Source organism: Ambystoma mexicanum, chromosome 5q (genome assembly GCF_040938575.1).
Source record: "Ambystoma mexicanum isolate Mex_15411 chromosome 5q, UKY_AmexF1_1, whole genome shotgun sequence".
In the NCBI taxonomy this organism is placed as follows: Eukaryota; Metazoa; Chordata; class Amphibia; order Caudata; family Ambystomatidae; genus Ambystoma; species Ambystoma mexicanum.
The window spans coordinates 181,931,039-181,957,423 of record NC_090933.1 but is presented as its reverse complement, the minus strand read 5'-3'; positions in this window follow the sequence as shown (position 1 = coordinate 181,957,423).

The following is a 26,385-nucleotide window of genomic DNA, read 5'->3' as shown; positions in this document are numbered from 1 at the left end:
ATATCGTAACCATACTTTTAGTAGTGTACTTAGGAGCAATGCAATGAGATGCCACTTACTGTTTTGTGAAGGGTGAAAGGTCGAGTTTCATCACTTCCCGTGAGGTCACTTAATTTTGGGGACAAATGACATCACTTCCTGTGATGTCATCAAATGTCAAGGGTCGTGTGATGGCCCTTCCACTGCCCCGGGAATTTTAGTGAAATGACGTCCCTGACCCAGCCCCTGGGGAAAAGCCATGTAGAGGTTGGCCCACAGGAGCAGGTGAGTGCTCCAACCAATGGTCCAACAGTTCAGTGTGGGTTGCTTGGGTGAGGTCAGGTGCAGAGGAGCAGGGGAGTTACTAGGTCTGGAAAAGACCTGGGGCTAAGCTGATGTTGGAACTGTTTGGACTGGGGGCTAGCTAGTCTTTTGGCTGTAGCTCCTGAGATTCTATCCGGGGCTACAAGCAAAAGATCAGGGGCTATAGCCCTCTTAGCCACCCCCTAGCAACGCCCCTGCAGAGGAGGCAGACCAAGAAGCCAGGCGCAGGAAGGACTGCAAAGCGGAGTGTGGAGGAGGCAGAGAGAGTTTGGAAAAGGTGCTTGCTGTGAAAGTGTTACTTGGGTCAGAGAGTCTGTGTATGGTGAGTGACAGGTGTAAGGGAGGGTTAGTGAAAGAGCAGGTGGATAAGTGAGAAGTGTGAATGAAAGGGCAAAAGCGGGTGAATGGAAGTGGAAAGAGAGTAGTGAGTAGTATAGAATAGAAGGGAGTAGAAAGAAGAGGCGTGTTGAGAGTAGTGTAGAGCAGAGGGGAGAGGAGAATAGACAGAGATGATATTTTAAGGTAGAGGTGTGCATCATCTGTGTATTGATGGATATGGAAGTTTTGGCTGTCAAAACAAGCTCCCCAGGGCTCCACATAGAAATTGAAGAGCAAGGGTGAGAGAATGGATCCCCATGGAACTTCACGAGTGACAGTTCGAGGTAGTGATCTGCAGGTATTGATCAGGATAAACTGGTGGCGATCTACTATGTAGAAGGTTAACTATCAGAAAACATCCCCTTTGATGCTCATGCAGTTGTGTAGTATGTTAATGAAGACTTGATGGTCTACTGTGGGAAAGGCTGCAGCGAGATCGTGTAGTACCAGGAGACAGAGATGTCTGTCATTGAGGATGTGGAGTGCATAGTAAAAATGTTCGGTAAAAATGACGGTAATTCCAGCTCTGGCATCTTTACTTGACTGGCACACTTCAAGTTTGCCGGTGGGGGCCACAGATCTCTGGCAGCCTTGTCATGCTGGGAGTTTAGGCCCCTACCAGCAAATAATTGCCACAATTACCAGCACCTGTAATACCGGTGCCGGTAATTGCAGCAATACCATCCCATGGGGTCCTAGGAGACTCCATGTGAATGGGAACTTACTATCACTCTGCCGCCCATAATATCCCGCTAACACCGGGTTATCGGGCGGTGCAGACGGTAAAACAGGTTTGGCGGTAATCTGCCAGTAACCCGGCAAACCTGTAATGAGCCTCTATGACTTGAATAGTAGTTATCTCCATGCTTCGCATCGGTCTGAATCCTGAATGGTAGTTCTTTAGAAGGCCATTGGCATCAATGTATTCTTGAAGATTGGTGACTATTCTTTGAAGGGTCTTGCCTTGGAAAGGATTGAGGTTGATCAATACATTGTGATTGTCTGGATTGGGTTGGTGCTCCTATTGGGTACATCTTAAAGATAGAGACCAGCACAATGTCAGCTGAATTGGATGTTGCTTTAAGGGTTTCTAGGAACTTCTTTAGGTATTCCATGGAGAGTGTTTTCAAAGGTAGCCCCATGTCATTGTTAGGGTGTAGGGATGAACATTGTCGTTAGCGTTATTTTGGCAGATCTTGTTAACAAAGAAACTGTAAACAACAGTTGAATCTAGTAGCCAGTAACCTTTACTATGGTGATCATTTGCCTGCTTGTTTTATACAGAAGTTCAATAAACACCCTTGAACTGTGATCACTTGTGTCTGTCTTTACTGTTGCCACCACAAGTTCCTTACACTACTCAGTGTACACATTACAAGCATCATTTAACAGCAAGTCACAGTTTAAAATTGAATGAAAGGCCATACCCTAGCAGATGTCACTAACAGGATTCATGGCATTTAGTAACCATCTTGGACTTGGCAAACAGTAGCTCTTCACTGTCTGCTAAAGCTCCCTGAAGCCAGCCATAAACACATTGTTAGCTTCGTTTTACTATCAATGGAAGGAGGATTTAGGCATTGCTCACAACAGCTCTGATTAAGCTTCTGTATTCATATGAAAATAGTTGTGGAGGAATCTAGGTATTACTTCCAATGGTTCAACCTGGTCGTTGTTATAAGAAGATCTCTCTGCGACCTTTGAGAGATACTATGTGTGTTATAACGATAATTCCTGCAGAACAATACAGTAATACAGTAATTATCATGGTTATCTGCTTACACAAAGAAACGTTTAACACTACTTGCAACATAAATCACAAGCATTTAGAGTAATAATGGAGATTAGTATATTCTTCAGTAGGATAAATATACTGTTTTGAGAGTGTGCCTATTCTGGTTTGGGGTCATTCAAAAATGACAATTCCTTTCAGGGATATGCATTGTATGTGGATTAATGGCTTTAGATTTTATAATACACAGATATGCTCAGAGCTCTGCTGTAACGAAACACTGACCCATTTCAAGATCTGCTCAAAAAACCAGCCACTCGCATCTGTGTTACCTGATTCACTTAAGACTTGGGCCTCATCAGGAGTCTGGTGGTAAGCAGGCGCTATTTCTGCTGAACGTGAATAGCGGTACCGATGTGAACCGTGCCTCAAATGGCGCCGAATCACAACATAGCAAGCATGCGAACCGGTCCCCAGCGGTAACGCTATTTGTGCCCGGTGGAAGAATCCAGAGCAAATAGTGCTTTCAACCATTCCCAGTGCTATTAGCGCCAGCAGGAAATGTGTCACAGCCAGACAGGAAGTACTGTGGTGGCCATTTTGAAAATCTCAATCCATCAAATATCAGAGTTTCCTGTAGCCACCCAGAAAAGAAAACTAGACAAAATGTTGCAGGAGAGGGTCAGGGGCAAGGCTCCACAAGATCATATCAGAAAACTTAACTTTAGTGGGGGGGGAGATGGTGGTGCTTGTCGATGAGGTGGTAGCACTGTCAGATTCTGAATCATCTGACTCTTGGCTCACCTGTTTGGTCTTGGGTATCTTTTTCTTTGTAATCACAGGTTTCTCCTTTTTTCTGGAAGTGCAGGTCTCATGAAGGAATGGGCGAGTCTCCCCTGACACCACCCTCCAGGTTAGTGCCAGCCAGGTAGTACCAGGGGCTTCTGCCCAGGGTCGAGATGTTCAAACCAGGAAGCAGATCCGTATTCCAGGGAGGATTCCAGGAAGCGATGAGGAACAGGATCGCCCGGAAGAGAGCACAGTAAGTCCAGAGAGCTCCAGGAAGCGGTTTGTGCAGTCTAGCACAAGTGGGAGAGAAGCAAGAAGTAAGGCGGCGCGGGGCCAAAGCCAAAGGGGAAAAGGGCACAAGGATAGGAAATGGCCTCGCAAGGCAAGCGAAGCCGGGATAGATAGAAAGGCTGAGCGAGGGCTGAAAAACCAGGAAGCAAGCACAACCAATGCGCTGAGCACGGACACGCTGAGCACGGACACGCTGAGCGCTGAGATGCGCCGAGCCGCGGGAGCATGGCACTTTTCAAAGAAGTTGCGAGTAAGCCTGGTGATAGACTGCTTGTGCTCACATGGCGTCTGCCATGTTGAAGGTGAAAATGGATGCCGCGATGCAGCGTCGGAGCGACCAGGCCATCCAGAAGGAGCGAAGGCGGCGATTCATGACAGCATGCCCCCTTCTAGACTCTGATCCCCCTGGTTTGCCAGGATGCCGGAGCAATCAGGGAGCGTTAATGTTGGTTACAGTTTCCCATGTAGGATCACTGGGTGGATAACCTTTCCATTCTACCAGGTACTGTAGACGTCTTCTTCTGTATCTTGAATCACATATCCTGGAAACCTCAAATTCAATCTGATCATCAATGAGAAGAGGGGGAGGTCGAAGAGCCGTCCTGGTAGACTGATGATAAGGTTTCAATAAGGATGAATGGAAGACAGGGCTGACGGATTTGGAAGGCCACAGGTTTGATGATCTTAGTCACTGTGAACGGTCCATAGTAACGTGATGCCAGTTTATTAGTCCTCAGGTGTCTGGGTAAATGTCGGGAAGACAGCCAGACCTTATCTCCCATGACATAAGAAGGGGTAGGACGCCGTTTGGTGTCTGCATATTTCTTAACATCTATCCTGGCTTTAGCTGGATGGTCTTTAACATCTTTGTGTGTCGATACCAACTGAGATATCCAGGAATCAACAGATGGAGCTGGACTGGAATGATGCAAGGCCTTAGGTAGGACAGACGGGTGGAATCCTTGGTTGCAAAAGAAGGGACTGGTCTTGGCTGTGGAAGGATCAGAGCTGTTGTAAGCAAATTCTGCTACAGGGATCAAAACTGACCAGTCGCCCTGCACCTTGGAAGCGAAGCGCCGCAGATAGGGGATGGTATCCAGATGATAAGGCTCATGGAATCCCCAATAATTGGCACAAGTACTTCCAGAATCTCAAGACGTATTGGGGTCCACGATCAGAGATTATCTGGGTAGGCAATCCATGTAGTCGAAAGATATGTGTCACAAAAATCCCTGCCATCTCATGCGCCGAAGGAAGCTTAATCAGTGGAGTAAAGTGGACCATGTGGGAAAAGAGGTTGAGGGTGACCATGATAGCAGTATGTCCTTTGGAGGGAGGAAGATCCACTACAAAATCTGTGGCTATTGCCTCCCTGGGTCGAGATGGCAGATCTGGCTGGAGAAGGAGGCCTGCCGGTTTCCGGTTGTCGATCTTATTCTGGTTGCAAACAGCACATGCCTGGATGTACGCCTCTACATCGTTGATCATCTTCGGCCACCAGAAGTTTCTCTGAAGGGTTAGAAGGGTGGCCTTGTCATGGCACAGGTGTATTATTTTATTTCTTATGGTCTGTGTGGGAATAACCAGGTTCATGTCCTTGAAGAGATATCCATCCTTGGTGGACAAAGCCCATTGATTATTTCGTTATAATCCTTCCAGAGGTCCGAAGTTCGAGTTTCAGACATAATCTTGTCCAAAAGCGTGTTGGCCTGGGCTATGAACACCGTGTTCGGAAACATCCTGGGGAAGGTTTGTGATTCTTCTGATGTGTAATCTGGCCGTCTAGACAGGGCATCCGCAATAACATTGGATGTCCTGGGTACATGCTGAATGCGGAACTGGTATTGGGCAAAGAAGAAGGCCCAATGTGCCTGACGGCTATTTCTGCATTCCATTGTTTCCAGGACCTGTAGGTTCTGATGGTCGGTCCGTACCTGCACTGGGTATCTGGCACCCAAGAGAAGATGGCCATTCCATGAAGGCCTGATGGATAGCGAGCAGCTCTTTTTCCAGGACTGAATAATGTGTCTCACTAGGATGCAATGTCCGGGACAGATATGCAATGGGATGTTTTTGGTTGTCTTCAGATTCTTGTTTCAAAACTGCCCCTATAGCGTATTCCGAGACGTCTGTCTCTACCAAGAAGGGCTTGGTTACGTCTGGTTGAGCCAGGATGAGCCCATGCGTAAACTTGTCCTTTAATGTCTGGAGGGTAGTCTCTTGTGCTGACGACCATCGAAAAGGTTTCTTTCTTCAGGAGATATACGATGTGTTGAACTATGGATGAAAATGCAGGATGAACTTTCTGTAGAAGTTTGCAAGGCCCTGGAAAGACTGCACTTGTTTTACCGAGGCAGGAGCAGGCCAGGAGGTGATAGCATCAACCTTGGCTGGATCCATTGCCACCCCGTGTGGACTTAAGATGAACCCTAAGTATCGAACGGTGGAAACGTGAAAGATACACTTCTCGGGTTTCGTAAATAGATGATGGTCCCGTAATTGTTGCAAAACCAAGGTGACATGTTCTTGATGTAGAGCTGGATTGTTGAAGTACACCAGAATGTCGTCTAAATAGACTATAACCAATAAAAACAACATGTCGGAGAAGACTCGGTCCATGAAACGTTAAAATACAGCAGGGGCATTGGCGAGACCAAATGGCATAACCAGGTATTCAAAATGCCCAAAGGGAGTTTGGAAGGCAGTCTTCCATTCATCGCCCTCTGTTATGTGGATCAGATGGTATGCTCCTCGCAAATCCAGTTTGGTGAATATCACTGCACCACATAGGGCTTCCAAAATGTCAGATATGAGTGGCAAGGGATATCGGTCTTTTAGTGTACACTGGTTCAGACCCCTGTAATCCAAACATGGTCAGAGTTCCTTGGTGTCTTTCTTGGGTACGAAGAACAAAGAGGCTCCACCAGGGGATTTGGAAGGAGGGATGGCTCTGTTGGATAGGTTAGTGTCCAAGTATTCTCGCAGGGCTTTCTTTTCAGTTTATTTTATTTATTTGTTACACGCCCAAGACCCTCAGGTATCACGGCGTGGTTACACGACAGCTTAGAGATTAGTCATACATTGTTACCTCTTACATTTTTACAGAGTACAAATTAAAGCACAGGTGACAAGTTAGTACAACAAGATAGACAATATTTACAGATTACATATTTCACTGGCATGTAACACTTTTGCGGCGGCAAGTCCTTTAGTGCTAATATTGGTTTAATAACCAGGTTTTTAGCAACTTCTTGTAGCCAGGGAAGGAAGATTCTTTTTTGATGTTAATGGGGAGGGAGTTCCAGTGTTTAGGGGCTAGAACAGGGAAGCTGCTGCCCCCCGCTCGAATAGTTTTGAAACAAGGGGGTGCCAATAGGAGGTTGTCATTGGTTCTTAGTGATCTGGTGTATTCTTTTGTGTCTAGAGTATTGTTAAGGTAAGTTAGGCCTTTTTTGGTCAGACATTTATGTGCAATGCAAAGTGTTTTAAAGATAATTCTTGCTTTGATGGGAAGCCAGTGAGCGTCCTTCCTTGTCTTGGAAATTTGGTTCGATTTCTTTATTCCTAAGGCTGCTCTTAGGACTCTATTTTGCAGTAATTGCATTTTGGAAAGGTTGGTCTTGGAGGTGCCTAGTAGTAGTGCATTGCAGTAATCCAATTTCGACAATACTAATGCCCTGGCCAAGATAAGGCAGTTTGCTGGTGCAGAAATTGTCGGCAGAGAGCAATAAGTTTGGAGGTGTAGGCCATGGAGGAGGCTAGCGCGTTGATATGTTTGGTCATAATAAGGCTGGCGTCAAGGTAGACTCCTAATGTTTTCACTTGCTTCAGTACTGGAATAAGAGTGCCATAGATATTAATAGCGGAGTAGTCTGGGTGGAGAGACGCTATTTTGGCTGGGGATCATACGATCAGGACTTCTGTCTTCTAATCATTGAGACAGAGACTATTTAGTGCCATCTAGTTTTGGATGATGACGTTAATTTTGTTGATGGTTGCGGTGTCCTGGTCATAGTTACCTGTGAGTGGAATGAGGATCTGGGTGTCATCCACAAAATTGTCATCTAATGCTGAGAAAAGGAGTTTGGTGTAAGCGTTGTACAGAGTGGGGGAGAGACATGATCCTTGGGGCACTCCTATGGGGACTGGGATGGGGTTGGCCGCTTCATTGCCTATGGACACTCTGGAAGTGCGATCGGTTAAGAAGGATTTCACCCATGCAGTGGCTTCGCTGGAGAAGTTGAAATCTCGAGCGAGTGAGGTGCATAGTTTATCATGGTCCACCAGATCAAATGCTGCAGAGAGGTCCAACAGTAGGAGTATGCAGAGTTTCCCTGAATCTCTAATGGCATCCATCTGGATTTTGATGTCCAAAAGTGCTGTTTCTGTACTATGGTTCGGCCTAAAGCCTGATTGTCTGGTACCGAGAAGCTGATGCGATTCCAGGTGAGTTTGGATTTGATGATAGGCTAGTTTGTTAATGATTTTGAGTAGGAAGGGGACCGTGGTTAAGGGCTGATAATTAGTCGGGTGGTGGGGTATAAATTTGGTTTCGGAAACCCAGGCTTCTTTGATGCAAGCTGGAACTGTATTGGAATTGAAGGAGGAATTGACAAATTTGGCAATGGTGGGGGACAATGTGGAGGCGCATGATTTGATTAGTTTGGCAGGAATGGTGTCTCCTTTGCAATTAGAGGCTTTTAGTTTGGAGATGGTGTCAAATACAAGTTCGTGGGTGACAGGTGTGAAATGGAATAAGGGATTAGGGTTATCGCTGATGGTGGGGGGGTTAGGGGTGGTGGTGTTGTTATCTGCTAGTGGTAATTATTTTGTTCTGGAGCACAGCTATTTTGGAGGCAAGTGCATCTTGTATGGTAGTACACCATTCTTTGCTGGCGTTGGTGGGCGTTTTGGCTGGAAGGGGGGTTTCTAGTTCTCTAAGGATAGAGAAGAGTTCTTTAGAGTCAGATGCTGCATTGCTGATGCAGGCGTTTTAAGAGTTAGCTTTGTGGGAGATGATAGCTGTTTTTTAGGTATTGTTGGCCTCCTTGAAAGCTTTGGCCGAGTGAGGGGTGAGCAGTTTCCTGTGGCATGTTCAAGAGAACGTTTCTTCCTTCTTAGGGCGACTAGTTCTTTGTTGAACCAGATGTTGGTTTTTCTATTAACACGTCGCATTTTAGTTGTAATAGGGGCTACTACATCGATAGCAACGGAAAGGCATTTGTGGTAATACTCGGCAATGGCAGTGGGATCGTTACTGAAGATAGAATAGGTTTCTAGTCTTTTGTTCAGAGTGGGATCAAAGTTATCTACAGTGAGTTTCCTGGGATTTCTGCTTTCAATGGAGTCCATTATTTTGGTCTTAGGAGGCAGGGGTCATCACTCATGAGAGTGAATTCTACGCAGAAGTGGTCCATCCAGCTAAGTGGAGTAATTGGGCCTAAGGTGATTTTGGTATTAAGGGTGAGGGTCCAATCAAGGGTTCTGCCCTTGATGTGAGTGGGAGCATTAACAAGTTGGCTGAAGTTCATGTCTTTGAGTGCAAGGTGAAGGGCGGCTGCTTTAAGGTCTTGGTCATCATTGAATCCTAGATTCAAATCCCCAATGATTATGCATTTAGTATTGGGCTTTAATATGGGCGCAGGTAGTATTGGGATGTCTGTTTCTGGGTGGCTATTAGTGCTCGGGATTCTGTAGATTACTACAATGTTGATTGTAGCATTTGCATTCATGGCGAGTTTGGCGAGTAGTAATTCATATCCTGCGATAGTTTCAATGGAGCTTGATCTAATTTGGATGGTATTTTTCGCTATGATGGTAACACCTCCTCCTGTGGAGATGGTTCTGTCGGTTCTAAGAATGGTGTAGTCTGGTGGGATAGCCGGTGCTAGCAGTGGTCCAGAAGCTTGGTGTAGCCAGGTTTCTGTAATTACTAGTAGGTCAAGATTTTGTTTGATGATAAAGTCATGTATTTCAATAGCGTGGGCTCCTAGAGATCGGACATTAATGAGGGCATTTTTAAGGCTAATGGGAAGTTTGGGGTTGTTTATGGGAGCAAGATTGGTTATTTGAGCGGTGGGAGTATTAGGAATTCTGTTGGTGTTTATTGCTATAGATAGCGCTGGCTTTTTATTTCTGTTCTTCCCGTAGTCCACGGGTTTGGGTGGTCTGGACGGCAAGATAGTGGGAGTAGTGCTGTGGCAGAGTACTTTAGTACGTGCTCTTAGGCGGGGCATCCTATCATTCCCTAAAATGGGATATGTTTTGGCGTTAGCTGTGAGTTTAGGGAGTGATGACAGGTGATCTGAGTGAATTGATGGAGAAGGCTCTTCCTCACCTATTGTGTTACGGTTATTGAAGCTGAGGGTATGGCTACAAGTGGGAGGGAATGGAGGAGTGAGTGGGAGGAAAGGAGTTGGGCATGGGACTGGGTAATGTCTCGGGCATGCCAATCTTGCGAGACTGTTTCTGAGAGTGAGGAAGTGACTGCCTGTGCAAGGTGTGTCGACTCAGACAAGGCAGAATGGGAACATGATGAGCAATATCCAGCCTACCATGGCTGTGTCTTGTATAGTATGGTAAGGAGGGACTGAGTTAGTTTATATAACCACAATTAGGCCGTGGGCTAGATCAGGCATGGGATGGGCGGAGGGCAAGTTCAGGCACAATATGGGCATATAGCTAGTACAGTCTAGAACAGGCGCAGGCCCATGGTAGGCAGAGAGCTAGTCAGGTACAAAATGGGCATGGATCTGGTCTAGGCTAGTACATGCAAGGGCACAGAATTCGGCATAGGGCTAGTACAAACACAAATTAACAGGCCGAGCAAAACGGTTTTGTTATAGCTAGTGGCTGGATAGGCAGGTTCAGGGTGGGCCTGCAAAGCATGGGTAGGGTGCACATAGGCTAAATGCAGCTATCAAATTGCAGGGCACACGTAGGCTAAATGCTGTTATCAGATGGCAGGGTACACATAGGCTAAGTGCAGCTATCAAATGGCAGGGCACACATAGGCTAAATACAGCAATCAAATTGCAGGGCACACATAGGCTAAATGCAATTATCAAGTGGCAGGGCACACACGGGTTAAATGCAGTTATCAAATGGTAGGGCACACATAGGCTAAATGCAGCTAACAAATGCCAGTACAAATATAAATATAATGCATAGGGGGGACATCAGGCCGAGTAGGCTAGTGCACATATGAGGGTTAGGGTGGAGATAGTAGGAGTTGACTGGGTGGGGAAGCAGATTCAGGATGAATGACCATAGGCAGATAGAGTACAGTGTTGGCTGGTTAGCCAATATTATCGTACCTGATGCAGAATGTCTAATTAGGATAGCCGAGGGGACCAGGCTGGGCTGATAGTTCAATGGGCAGCAGTGAGGGTCGATGAGGCAATGCGGGCTGAAAGGCTGGAGTAACATGCAGCACGTCTAGCCGCAGTGATTCAGTGCCTTCTTACGTGGTGCGGCACACACCAGCATGATGGCGGCCATTTTAAAAAGATGTGGCTCGTGGGTGAGCATGTAAAGCGCAACAGACACTGAACTTTGTGAAAAAGCGGAGGGCGATCGGTGCTACTTATAGGCAGTAGATGCCGATAGATGAGAGGGTTGATGGCAGGAGAGTATTGGTAAGTAGGCCAGTAGGCTTACCTTGTAAACCAGTAAACTGATCCCTTTGCACTTCTTGCTCCCGGCGTGACTGGGCGAACCTGGGTGCGGATGTCGGAATGAATGGGATTTAGCGGGTTAGGCCAAGCAAGGCGCACACCATGCGCGTAACAGGTGCAGAACAGGCCTTTGCTTTGTATGGCCTTCGTGTTGGCCGGCGTATCCGCCTGCCGGTGGATGTAGGATTTCAAATTCCATAGGTTTGTGATGTTTAGCCTCGCTGTGGCGCCGCCATGCGCCCGGCATGAATGGGTCGGGCACGGTGTGCAGACAAGGTCAGGCAGGCCTTGCACCGTGTGCGTCCGATGCTCGTGCGAAGAAATTAGGCTGGATTGAGGCTTCTAAGGGGGGGAGAGGGCTTCTGCCCTCTTCCCTTGCCGTGGGGATGCTGGAGTGGGGGTCCTGGGCGCAGAACAGGCCTTTGTATGGCCTTTGTGTTGGCCAGCGTATCCGCCTGCCAGCGGATGTAAGGAATAACTGTGTCCGTTTCGGTGTCTATGGCACAATCCTCAGGTCTATGAGGAGGCAAGGAATGTACAATGGCCATAGAGAATACATCTGAAAATTGGTGGTAGGCTTTAAGTACTTGATTGATATTGGAAACAGTGAGTGGTTGGTGGTCTGGCATTCCGCTATTAGTGGGTATGGTGAGTTGTACCTTCTGGAAAAGGCAATGTGAGAGACAGAACTCAGATCCCAGGAACAGTGACCCTGCTGTCCAGTTGATATAAGCGTTATGTCTTTGCAGCATTGGCATGCCCAAAACCACTGGGTAATGAGCCGCCTTTATAATGTCTAATCGTAAGAGTTCCTGGTGATTGTGAACGGAGAGCAAGAGTTCCGCGGTTTGTTGAGTTATCGGTCCAGATGAGAAGGGATTTCCATCAATCCCTTCAACAGCTTGAATAATGTCCTTGGACTTCCTAGGTGTTTGATGTTGTTGTGCCAATTCGTCATCTAGAAAGATGCCCATGGCTCCACAATCCACCAGGGCCAGGACGGGATAGGGTTCTTTATTGTTAGTGGTCAGTGTTACTTGGAGAACCACCAAAGTACTCCTGAAGGCCGGACCCAAGGAGGCTGAAGAGGAGGTGCATGTGTCTGTCTCCCGAAGCTGGGCTCTGTTCAGGAATGGGAGCTGGCGTTTCCCAAGCGTCTTGGAGGGGCTATCAGGCAGTTCCTGACCAAGCGTTTGTCAGATGCGCAGTACATACACAGAATACTGTCCATTCTGCGAGTCCTTTCCTGAGAAGTCAAAGGTCCTCGTAGAGTACCCAACTGCATAGGCTCGGGTTCTGTGAAGGATAATGGAGATGGATCCCTGGGGCTTGGATACACCGGTGAAGACTTCTATAGGAGGACTCTGTGTCTTCCTTTTCTCTGTCTTTCTTTCTTGGATTCGAAAATCGATCTGTAAGGATAAGTCCAAAAGGGCCTGGAAGGACCGAGGGCAGGCTACTCTAGCCAATTTATCTTTGATTTCCTCATTCAGGCCACAGCGAAACAGGGTAAAACATGCTTCAGGAGTCCAATCAGCATCCTTTGCTAATTGTTTAAAGTGAGTCACAATATATCTTGTCAGCAGTATGACAACATATCTTGGCTGCCTTGTTGGAACTCCAAAAGTTTCTCTTGGGCGGAGTAAACCTGTTCAGGACGGTCAAACATTGCCCTAAATCCAGCAATGAAGCCGTCATAGATGTCCAGCAATGCATCACTAGAAGCCACCAAGGGTGTAGCCCAGGCTAGGGCATTACCGGCAAGATGGGATATGACAAAACCAATCTTAACCCTTGGGGTGGAAAAGTAATAAGGCTTGAACGTGAAATGTACCAAACATGAATCAAGGAAGGAGCGTAGTGCCTTTGGTGTGCCATCGTATTTATCTACATAGCCTCCCACTGAGGCCCTCTCCTGGTAATCCGAGTCCCTGGGCAACACAAGTTTTTTCAGGGCTGCATTTTCCGCCTTGAAGTTCTGGACCTCGGTTGACAACAACTGCATACCCTGCAAGAGATCTTGAAGAGTGGGAACCATCCTGGGGGCAGAGTTAGGTTTGTGGCATCTCAAACTGTCAGATTCTGAATCCTCTTACTCTTGGCTCACCTGTTAGGTCTTGGGTAGCTTTTTCTGTGTAGTCACAGGGTTCTCCTTTTTTCTGGAAGTGCGGGTCTCATGAAGGAAGGGTCCAGTCTACACTGATGCCACCCTGATGGTTAGTCCCAGGCAGGTAGCACAGGGGCCTTCTGCCCAGGGTCGAGACTTTCAATCCAGGAAGCAGGTCTGTATTCCAGGGAGGATTCCAGGAAGAGATGAGGAACAGGATCGCCCGGAAGGGAGCACAGTAAGTCTGGAGAGCTCTAGGAAGCGGTTTGTGCAGTCTAGCACGAGCGGGACAGAAGTAAGAAGTAAGGAGGTGCGGCCCGAAGTCAAAGGGGAAACGGGCACAAGGATAGGAAACGGCCTTGCAAGGCAAGCGAAGCAGGGATAGATAGAAAGGCTGAGCGAGGGCTGAAAAACCAGGAAGCAAGCACAACCGATGCACTGAGCATGGACAAGCTGAGCGTTGAGATGCACCGAGCCGCGGGGGCGTGGCGCCGTTCAAGGAAGTTGCGAGTAAGTCTGGTGCTAGACTGCTTGTGCTCCCATGGCGTCCGCCATGTTGAAGGTGAAAATGGACGCCGTGATGTGGCGTCGGAGCGACCAGGCCGTCCAAAAGGGGCAAAGTCAGTGATTCATGACAAGCAAACCATGATGAGCTACAGGGGTCGAGGCAGCGAAAAACATGCACACAGCGCCGGACAGCCACCTGGCACATGATCAGTGAGAAGATGTCAGCGGTGTCTGGAGACCCCTGGGACGGCGAAGACTGCTGCAAATGCTGGAATGACCTGTGGGTCAGGGTCTGGGACTGCTGTCCCAGCACCGGCAGGAGAGCCTGGCCACTGGCCGAGGGACTGTTGCGTCACTCGCACTAACCGCATGGGAGGAGAAGTGCAGCTCTGTGCTGGACATGGAGTCCATCGAGGGAGTTGGAGGTGCGGAGGCGGGTGCTGGCAGCCAGGAGGCAGAAGGTGAGTGCCCCCCCAAACATCTGCATGCAAAAATGACAGCCTGGCCCAGGATGCCCCAGTGGACAGACCCATGAGCCAGGCATTGCGACAGGGTGCAGCGAGTGGGAGCCACATCAGCCACCTACTGAAGCACCCATGTGCCAGTGCACCAAGGCCTCCCTGGTGAGTCAGAGCAGTGGGGAGGGCAGCCAAGGGACCCAACCAAGTGCCATGGACCAGACACCCATGGCGGGAGCACAGCAGTGCCCCATAGGGACCTGCCAGTGCCATGAACTCTGCCACCCCCCAATCTAAATGCCACCTGTGGAGGTGAAGGGGTGCCTGGTAATCGGAAGCATGCATGCCCGAAAACAACTGCCCCAGCACTGACATCTTGCCATCCCCACACTGGCCAAATGCAAGCACCCTATGTAACCCTCCCCCGAATGTCCACCCGTCTCCATCCTTGTGAATCCACTTGCAAACACCCCTGACCAAGACTGTCCATACGGCACAATTGCCCGGGGCCCTACTCACCACCATGTATTGAATGCCATGCATGCCAAAACACGTGGGGGAATGAGACCTAACACCATCACCTGTGTCCCCTATCGGCACACAAGCAAGCCCAGAAGCCAGAAGAGGATGAAGAAGTGGGTGGCCCATCTGTCAGTGCAACGTCCAGGCACACAGACACCACCACCATCCCGCAAAGGGGCAGACATGCCACACATAGGCATAAGTCACATCAAGCCACTCCGCATCACAGCATGAGCATGCCCATACCCTCCGTCCAGCCCACAAGGAGCACGCCAACCCCAGCCGACAACACCTATGGAGATGTGGACACCGCTACTAGGACACGTCACCAAGTCCAGTGACATAGGAGACACAGGGCGACAGCAGCTCTAACTCTGATCATGCTGCAGTGCCAGCAACACCTGAGCGCAGTCTCTGCCAGCAGTCCGCCACCACATCAGAGACCCAGCCATGTTGGCGGCAGCGTGGCCGAACCCCAGCAAACCCACCGCACCACCGGCGCTTGTGAACGCCGGGGCTAGACACTGACATACACTCCTTTGGCTCCCTTGTCACAAGCCTACTCCAACAGCACACCCCCTCATCAATGCTGCAAACAGCTACAATCAGCATGCTGATGTAGAGGCTGGGGGACATGGAACAACACTAAAGGGACATGCAGGCCATCGGCGACACCCACTCAAGCCATTTACAGGCTATTTGCGATGCAATCCAGAGGGCAACATGCAGGATGGCGCATGACAATGCAAGGACCCGGCGGGTCACAACCACCAGTATGGTTGCACTGACGGCATACGTACAAAGGTTGAAGGAAATGATGCAGGGCATCTCAGACCTTGCAGAGGTCATCAATCAGGCCAATGAGCTCCAACAGGAACAGTTCCAGGGGGCCGGATCCATCCCTCCCCCTTCTACTATGCAAACCAGGGAATCCCAGGAAAGTACTCCTAAGTGCCAGTCCCTGCACCAGCTGCGCACCAGATCACCGACTGCTGGAAATCGGGGGGAAGAGGCCACGGCTACAGTAATGGACATGCCAACTATTGGCCTGAGTGGCCATGCCATGGACTCATTGGAGCGCGGGGGTTTGGGGGATTGTGGGCTGGGATGTTGGTGGTGGCTGGGGGAGAGGGGACTGTGTGCTGCGGTGTTGATGGTGGGGAGGAGGGACTGTTCTGGGGTGTTGGTGGAGGGTAAGAGGTCTTGGGGGACCAGATAGTTGGTGCACTAAGTTACATAAACCTTTGTTGAACATTATACATGCGTGGACAGTCCTGACTGTGTTCATGTGCAGTTTATTCACAGTGCTGGAAGTGGACAGAGGAAGAGTATAGTACTACAAAGAAATTTTCTATTAGTGCCTGCCGGGCCAGTCTCCCTTCCCTCATGTCATCCCTGGGAGTGGGTGCACTGGCTCCTGCCTCAAGCTGTTCCATCTGTGTCTTCCTCCGGGTGTGGCATGTCTCTGCATCGGGTGGTAGTGGCACAATTCTCCTCAGGCAAATGTTGTGTAGCATTGGGCACACCAGCACAAGTTTGACAACTTTGTCAGAGGCGTACATTAGGGCTCTGCCAGTGCGATCTAGGCACCTGAATCGTGCCTTGAGGAGTCCAAAGGTGCGCTCGACGCACATACGGGTCTGGCTGTGGGCATGGTTGTAGGCGGTCTCGTGTGGTGTCTGTGGGTCACACATAGGGGTCATCAGCCATGCCAGCTGCAGATATCCAGAGTCACCTGCATGGAGTGGCATATGGACATTAGTCACTTTTCTCATAAACAGGTATGCTCTCATACTGCATCAGGGAATAGGTCGACGTGTGCATGCATGTCCACATCCTGCCCATGCAATGTGTATGTGTGTTGTCCATGCAGCCTTTGACAATGGTGACATGCATACCTTTGCCTGCACCGACTGTGGCACTGGTGGGCCTGCTGTTGGGTGCTGCAGTGTGGATGTGCGCTGTTCCACATTCCACATGCATTGTGGTACATGTGGTCGTGTATGCTGTTGTAATTGCAGCAGTATGTGTACATCAGCATATGTCCAGGTGTGTCTGACGTGTGCATGCTCCCTTGGATACCCTCTGTCGTTGGTGCAGGTGCTGGCCGGATGCTGCTAGTACGTCCACTTGTCATGCCATGCTTCTTGTCAGTGTCACCATCACCCCCCCACTTTTGGTCTGGTGTTTCACTGTGCATATGTGGCAGAAATTGTACTTACCCACTATCCCTATCCGTTGTCCTCTGTCCCTCTCCATGTATCCTGGCAGTGTGCTGTTCTGTAGGGCCATGGAGTTGTGGGTGGAACCTGGGTAGCCGGCACAGCAGTCGGTGATGGTGAGGTCAGAGCTGCAATTTGAGGGAGTGGTAGTGCTTCCGGTTCCTGTCTACGGCCTCATGGGCCTGAGGTTCCACCAACGCCACTTGGGTGCAGTCAATGGCTGCAATGACTTTTGGCAGTGGTAAAGAATCATGCCTTCACGTCATTGACCTGGGCCAGAGTGGTGGGCAGTGCAATTTGGTGGTTCATGTGCCACAGGAAGGTCTCCAGAACCTGGGCTAGGACTGCACAGAATGTGGACTAATCCAAGCCGTGCATCATGGTCACAGAGTGCTGGAAGGTGCCTGTCCCCAGGAACTGCAGGAATGCCACCAGCTTCACCAGTGGGGGCACAGCTGTACGGATATTGATCGAGGCAGACGAGCACCCTAACAGGCACTTTTTATTTAACAGGTAGTGAAGTCTCATACCGTAATAACAAAGACCTTTGACAACAGTTTTCCTTTGGTCTTGCATTATTGCATTTTCGGAACGAACAAATTGGATGCTTTGTCAACCTTGAAAACATAGCAAAAAGGTAACTTCAAATTAATGCATACTTTAACTTGCACGCTATCAAGAGTCCCTTTGAGTTTAGATTATATGCTCCAGTTTGAACACAGCAATACATTTCCTTCTAGTATTTTTCGTTACGGTCCTAATTAGAGGAGGCTACCTGGGATATTTATACTGGAATAAGACAGTTGCAACCTAACGTAAGATGCCAAATGATGCATACAAATAATTTTAATGCAAATATGGGTCAAGGAACAGAATGTCCGTGACAGATGCTTTTCCAAAATTTATGAAATTGCAGATAACACAACATTCTAAACAACTTTCTGTTCGCCTTTCCTCTCTACACACAGGGACACCTTAAGGTATACAAGAAGGCTCCTCACAGCTTTTTGGTTACAACACACAACTGTACTCAGCAACATCTGAGATAAAAATTCAGCCTTGATTACGACCAAAATGGGTCAAAACACGTGTCGGCTTTAAGGGATTGAGGACGGCTTTAAGGGATTGATGTCATATTTTGTTATACTAGGCAGGCAAAATACTTGCACGAAAAGTGCCTAACTGTTGTACAAATAACACGGTACAAGTGCATGACGCTAAACAATATTAACAAAAATGTTCACTTGCTCCTATTTGTTGGAAATGATGATGAGCTAAGAGCATTTAATGCTAATTGAGTCTGGCACATGGCCAAAATATCCCGTTATTGTCATATTTTTTGTGCATATGTTTTGAGTTAGAGATACGTTGTACATGCTATATGTTACCAATTAAATAGCACTGATCACAGGCAACCTATTGTATAACATTTTCATAATTTATTATTTCTAAATTGGCAGAGTGTTGTAGCGCGGCAGAGGAGAAAAAACATTATCTTCCATTTGCAGAGGGTCGGTAGGGGTGAACCACCATTCTACCTTCACTGCAGCACAACAGACATTGCTTAATTCACATCCAGCACTTATCTAATGAGTGAGCTCTAGCGCACTCCACACCAGGTACCCCTCCTACAACCCCTTTTGTTCAGCTGTGTGTACTTGGCCGCCATATACGAGCATCTGTGGTCTTTCCCAACATCCCGGGTCTCCTCCTATTTCCTTAGGTCCTTTCTTAGGACATGGTGATTCCTTTAGTGTTATTGTTTTTGTCTCTCCTTTCTGTGGGCCGTCAGTTATGCATTGTATAGCTTGGTCTTTCTTCCAGTAACTGTCCATCATGTCAAGTGTCTTTATATAACTAACTTCATAGAGAAATGTTGTCTTGGACATCCATCTAAATGCTGCGCTGTTCTCCTTTGGAATCTTCCTCGGATTGTAAACATTGACAGGTACATAAGGAATTATGCTCTTGCTGCTGGTATTTCAGTTGTTATAAACGTTCTGGCGGCACTCATGGCATAGGGGATTAGTGAGCAGACATATCAACTCTCCCCAGTGCTTTCTTTACTTACTTTGGTCATGTGCTTGTACCACATGTTGTTAGATACTCAAGTAATATCAGTGAGATAGAGGTCCCCCCGACCCCCTTGTCTGCATCTGCACTGCGTCTACCTCTCTTCAGTACACTTACAGGGCTTACCTATCCACCTGACATGGTCATTCCAACTGCTAGAGTTGAGGTTGTGATAGTAGAGGATACAGCAGCATTTCTAGCAACATAGCATGCTCGCCAAAAGATGAGGGTAAAAATACTACATAATAAGACACAAGATATAATAATCATTCTTTTAATACTGCTTTTCATAACTTACACCTTTTTGGATCCTTGTGTAGTTTGAAGATATCAGTTGCCTGCCTGAAATGCACAAAACAAGCGTTATTGTGTTAATATGGTATTAATTCAAGCCACCGAACAAAATAGTCTGTCATAGCAAGACAGAATAGCTGTTCCCACACAGCTTTTACTCTGGGGTCATGGAGTACTGACAGGGCAGATGGATTTCTCTTTTCCAGGAGTGGATATACTTGGGACAAATAAGCTATGATGATGCGGAAATACACATTAGGCTGTCTTCTTGTAATGTTGGATCTCCTAACAAATTGGACAAATTGGCCTTGGAAAGTTTCAGGATGAGGATCATGGGGAATCATGGAACAAATGCAATAAAAACAGTCGTACTTTCACGATGAATGTGTGCAGAAAGAAAAATAACAAACAGACAGTGTGTCCTGATTCCAATGTGTAGGAAGTCCTGGCCCTATCTCTCCTGCACGTGAGCGAGTAACCATTGGATGTCCTCTGCTGGGCTCTGCTGATTCCAAGTTATTGTTTTGCCCTTCTGTTTGTGGATCATTGGCCCTTTCGATATTGGTGCTAGGAGAAGCCACCGCTTTGTAGGGCTTGATGTCCCCGAGGTGATTCCAAGTATTTTTTTCTGGCAAGCTTCACAGCTTGCTCAGTGATCAGTACAACAGTGTGCGGTCCTGTAAAGCGCAGCCTGTCTCACTTCCTGCAAATGTTCCGTAAGAGGACCTGATCCCCGGATATAATAGCAGCTGCTTAAGTAAGTCCTTGTTTGCTTCGGTGCTGCCGCTCTCTTCTCCTGCTTCAGGCCTCTCCCGCTGTCTCTTCAGTTGACGAGAAATAAAAGAAGCACTGGCCATCATGGAAGCAGAGTACTCGTACATTTCCTGACCCAAAACATCAGATACATTTTCTGCGTCTTTGATGGCCCTAGTGGGAGGAGCCAGGGGATACTGCATGCGCCGTCCTGTCACCACCTCATGTGGGGTTAAATGGTGGTTGGATCCTGGTTTATTGTGCAATGCAAACAATACTAAGGGAAGAGAATGGAGCCAACTGTTGTTGAGAGTCTTTTTAGTTTTTGCTATACTTTCTTGCTTGCGGGTGGTAGGCACAAGAGAATTTGTGTTGGATTCCTAACAAGGTTGTGATGTGTTGGAACATCTCATTGGCAAAGTGAGGGCCATTGTCAGACCGCAGGACCTCACATATGCCCCATCGTGAGATTATCTCCCGAACCAGGAATTTCGTCGCTCTGAGGGCATCAGGATGGGATCAAGGACTGGCTTTGATCCAACGGGGAAATGACCATACAGCCACTATCATGTAGCGGTAACCTTGGCATACTTGGATCATATCAACATAGTCAACGTGCAGGTGTTGGAATGGACCCACTGGGCGAGCTATAGCTCCTCTCACCCTCAATTTATGGCCTGCAGTAAATTGTTTACACACTAGACAATCATGAATTCAGCCACGTGTTCCACCAAGTTAGGACAGAACCATGTTTCCCCAATATGAGCAGCAAGCACCTCCTTCCCTATATGTGTGGGATGGTGTAATTGTGTGCAATAATGAGAATGGCATTTACCATTTTCCCTCTGTTATTTTGCCGCCATAAGGCCTCTATCGGAGACACTGTAGATCCCCTCTTTATCCATAACTAATTTTCTTCCCTGGGTGCAGCTCCCTAGAACTCTATAATCTGCCTAACTGGTAATGTGTTATAATCTTCCTTTAGAATCATTTTTCGTGCTGTAAGCAAGGCATGGTATCAAAGCAAGACAGACACAAGTGGTCACAGTTCAAGGGTGTTTATTAAACTGTAAAAATGGGTGAGATAAACACCTAATCTAAACCTAAATCTAAGATAGGAGCAAGCAATGACCATCAAATAAGAATACAGTCCTAGTGGAGTCCAGTCAAATAAAAAGGGCCTACACTAAAAAATAACTATTCCCAATCCTTACCGCTAAGCAACAAAATAGTGTGGGATAATGTTCACAAGAAAAGAAAGAAGCGTTCACAAAACGATAAGTCCGGATGTTATGGCCGGGGTCTCCCTTCCCCACATTTTTAGCATGGGGCAAGGCAGGACTTTTGAGCACAGCACACTCCTGGGCTTCTCCAGCACAAGCTTACAGTTCATTTCCACAATATCAGGGCCTTCTGCACCCAAGTCTCTTCCATGCAAAGTCTCTTGTTTCAGAGGGCCTGATAACTATCCTTCTGCTAGTCTTCACATCGGGCGATTACTCTTCACCCTTGGATCCCCATCAGCCGGGCTCCGATCCTTTTCTCAATGTTAGCCTCCATCAATCGGGCACAGACCATCAACTCACTGTGGACATCCTTCTGACGGGTTCATGCTTGTCATCACAATGTTCACGGGTATCTCAGTATTTACCCCAATTCGCAGGCATCCCTCAGTCGGGTTCATGTTTGCCAATTGATCACCGTTCACTTAGTTTTCACAATGTGGGATTCACTTTCCTTAGCTTTTTCCTGGCTTCCCTCCATTGGGTTCACACTGCCAGTTAGTGTAAAGATCCTCACCTTGTAATATTCAAGAGTCTTAATGTCTTTTTAAACAATTGTGCAGCTTGTTCTCTCCACTTTATGGTTTTCCCATAGCACTTGCCAATTTACATCTTGCTGGGTCACTCAGCTATTTTATGACAGATGTTGGTTTCACAAAATCACATGGCGTTACCTTCTTCCGGGCGCAAACGCTACTTTCACAGTTACTTTCGCTTCGGGCACACTTTCACAACATGTCAAAGACTTTCGACTGCACAAGGGGTTTGGCTTGACCCTTGTATGACCACTTTGACACTTCACGCTTTTCTTTCTTTCAGGAGAGGGGTACCAGCTAGAGTCTTTCGAATGGGCACCCACGTAGCGCAAGACCACTCTATTTTTGGTACCGATTTCACTCACAAAAGACCTCTGTCTATGATCTTCTTTCTTCACATACAATGTTGCACCTGCAACCTTAAGCCTAACACAGTCGGGTCCACTATCAGCTTCTTCCAACTCACCGGCTGTGCCTACCTGGTTGGCATTTTCTTTGCCGCTAGAGTCAAAGACAGTACCACAATGGCAACTGCTTCTCCCCGACCTGGCAATCAGTGCAGGAGTGTTCCACGTACCGCTAACATCCGACACACCATTCACGAGCTGCGATTCCCGGTCTAACATTTCTTTTCTCAGAGGTTTTGCGGGTCTGCGTTGAAAAGGGCAAGGGCAAGGGCAATGCCCTCCTGGTTGTCCTTTCAGATCTCCCCACCTTTCTCCTTCATTTGAACTGCCGTCCCGGAATGGTTGCTTCCTCGTGCGTTCGGCCTTGCTCAAAATGTGCTCTCGTGCTCTACCTTTTATCCCTGTGGGGAAGGGAAAGGGCAGTCACGGGTGTGCAGTTATCGGCAACTGCCTGACCCTTGGGTTGGGACATGTCAGGTAAACGGCTCTGGTGTTAGTCCGTTGTCTTTCACAGTGTGAGAAAGTGTTTGTGTTGGAAAAGGGGGGGGGGTAGAGCGTCTACATATCCTACAGGGTAGAATGGGGAAAAGGTGTCATTAAGGAAGGAGATACCGCGTCTCACCCTTCAGTGTCCCATTTCCACTCCCCGAAGAACCCCCATCCAGGTGATCCTCCCACACTGGTCCACCCCAAGGAACTGGATCCAATAGCGACGGCCGTGTCCTGGCCACCTGGATGACAGATCCACGGAGATGGAGTCCTTCCCCCTCATGTGCGCTTGGCACTTTGCTGCTGTTATTCGCTGTGGGAGGTCTATTGCTTCTATCAGTCTGCCCAATAGCAGAGCATGCTGCACCAGTGACCCATCAGCACATCTGAAGCCCCTCCTCAGCCACCATGACAGCCAAGAAGTCACTGTGGATGTCACTTAGGCTGGATCTGAATACACTGTTACTTCCGTCTCCCTGCTGTGTTCTAGTGCCAATATTAAAGCTACTAATTCTGCTGCTTGTGCTGAATAGTGTGACGGTAGATGTGCGCTTGTCACTACCTCGCTTGTCCCGTCCTCGCTCAATCTCACTACTGCTGTCCCAGTATGTCTTTCCGAAGTCGTTTGGTCAATTGTTGATAACCCGTCAATGTAAAGCACGTCTCTCCCCTCAAGTGCATTCGAATGAACTTTGCGAGTGTCAATGAATTGTTCTATGATTGCTGTGCAGTCGTGGGCATAGTCACCCTCCTTTAAGGTGTCAGCGATGAGTGTTGCCGGGGTGACAAGTCTGCATCTCACTATCTTGAGAGTTGGGTTTGACAGTAACACTTCATACCCTGAAGCTCTCTGTGTTGTCAACGTACTTTTTGGTCTTTCCAGTATTGTAAAGAGAGCATGCTCTACATAAAGTGGTGCTGCATCCAATGGTAATACTCGCTGATTTGTCCATTGCAAATGCGGCTGCAGCCAATACCTGTTCGCATGCATAGTGTGGTCTCATTACTGGGTCTAATTTCCCACTGTAGTATGTTAGAGGTTTGTGCCCCATGCTCGTCTTGTGTGTCATTACTGCAGTCATAACCACTCCATCGAAGTGTGAGAATAGGGAAAACTACTTTTGGCAATCTGGGATACCTAACACCAGATCTGTGCATATTGCTTCCTTCAGCATGTCAAATGCCTCAGTCATTTCTGTTGTCCATTGTAATGCCTTCTCCCCTCTCTGTGCTTCCTTCAGTGCACTCAATAAGGGCCTAGTGTAAGTGCTGTAGTCAAATACCCATGCCCTGCAGTGGTTACATAGTCCTAGGAACTGCTGCATTTGTCTTTTGGTTGTGGGTTTTGCTGTCCTGCGTTTTGCTTCTGCTCTTTCTGGTGTCATTTCTGTCACGTCTTGGGATATCAGTTGTCCAACGTACAACACTTCTGTCTGGCAATATTGTAGTTTGCAACATGAATCACACTCGAGGTAACCTAAACGTTTTGCACACTTAAAGAGACACAAGGAAAGCGTGATTGTCTAACCATGCTGCCTATTGTGATGCTAATACTAAGCTCTGCTGGTGTGCTGCTTATCTAAAAGTGGACAGAATAAGAATGGAAGAGATATGGTGAATTATTTCCCATGTTCTTCAAAGAGCACTCTTGATAATCTTATTCTCTTCTCATCGTTCACTCTCCATCATTCATACTTTAAAATGGGAATTATATAAATCACCAGCAAAGCTCACAACACTATTGTTCCACAACACCACAGACTTTTCACAAACCCTACATATACCCACAGCTGTCTTCCTGCCTCCTAACAGAGGATACCAAGATTTCTCATGCTCAATCTGTACCTTGTAGATAAAACACCTCTGCGAGACTTAACTAGAAGAACACCTTCGCAATTTAAGCTAGCTCTGTTTGCTAAGCAATGTACACAGGGATGCCATCATCTATGTCCCGAGCTAAAACGCTCAATCCACAGGGAATCCAATATTTACATCACTTTTTGTCATCCATACCTTTAAGTCAATAGTCTAGGTTAGTCGCCTGAACCTTTTACCTCAAGACCGAATGCTCCCAAACCAGAAAAATGACCTCTACCTCCGCTCCTTTCCCTACTATACTTCACACTACTCAACACTACCAAACGATACTCAATGGTACTTCAACGATACTAAACAACACTCGTCACCACCCCAGACCCAACATTTCTTTACCACCCCCCTCAGTTGCAGTGTGGCTGAGTCAATACTTACAATCTGTGATGTACTGACGCTGCTCGGCTACCGGCTCCCCCAAAGCTGCCACATCACCTTTCTGGTCTTCTCACAGACCGCCAAAAGGATATTCTCCAAACTGGAACCTGATGGCCTCTGCACAGAGGTGCACCTCACGTAGGACTCACACTCCATGAGGTGCCTCATAGCCCTGCAGGCGCTGCGACAGAAGAGGCAGCTTTATGCCGAATGGGCGTAGTGAATCATCCCTCTGCTACCAAATTGTTGGCTAGGTATACCAGAGGGAATGGGGCTCACACTACGAGCTCACTGTTCAATCACCCAGGGCTCAACGAACCCTTCCCCAATACCCAGACAGAGGTCTAAGCCAAGGGCAAGTTAAAACTGTTGTTTATTACACAGACAGGGATCATACAGGACATTGAGAATCTCCTGAAATCACAGTTCCTGAGCCCAATGCCGGGCAGTTTTGTTCAGTTATTGCATCGCAACATGGGGCTTTTCCCCAAAAACCTATGAGGGTACATGATTGGATAGTTGGGGTGATAATGCCTATAGACAGCACCTATAGAGGTTACTCTATTGGCCTTCACATGTAAGGTAGCTTGCCTGAACCTTCCCCAAAAACTATCTATTACATTGTTGTAGGGTCGCAGGATTACCATTGGGCCTTGCACTCTGCCATCCACCCATGTATTTGTGTTCCCTGATTGGCTGGAGCTGATCTCCCCAGGCCTGGGACCCAGCTCTGTTCTCAGCACTCAGTGCACCTTCTCAAGGTAATGAGAAAGACTATGCATTCCCAGTGTAGCCGTCAGTATAACCACTTTTCCTTTGAGAGTGACCACAGGTTTGCAACGTTGTTAAATAATCCATGTTTCACTTCATGTCTGTGTCACTGGGAACTGCTCATCTTCCCAACGCGGGTGAATGACTATTGCCTGGCTCGACCGAAGCACGTGGTCGAGGACTGCAATATCGAGCTTGCTGGTCTGCAATTTGTGAGGATTTATGCTAGTATTTTGCAGATAGCTTCTTGTCTCTGAGGCCCACGAATGTTCTGCTCATCGCTGAACTTGGCTGCGAGCCCTGGCCTGCTGCTTCGTGCAGCCTAATTCTGCTTTTCTTCACCTCTCGTCCCGAGGCCTGTGGACTCATGTAACCTCTCTACAGTTATACTATGAGTTCTATATATCTATATTGTGCTCTGTTTCTTATAGGTTAGTAGTATTGTACTCTCCCAGACCCCTTATATGACCCTATAGTTCCATAGGGTTAGTTGCAATAAGCGTCTGCAAGCTTGCTCTGCATCTCTTCTTTGCCTTGCGTTCTG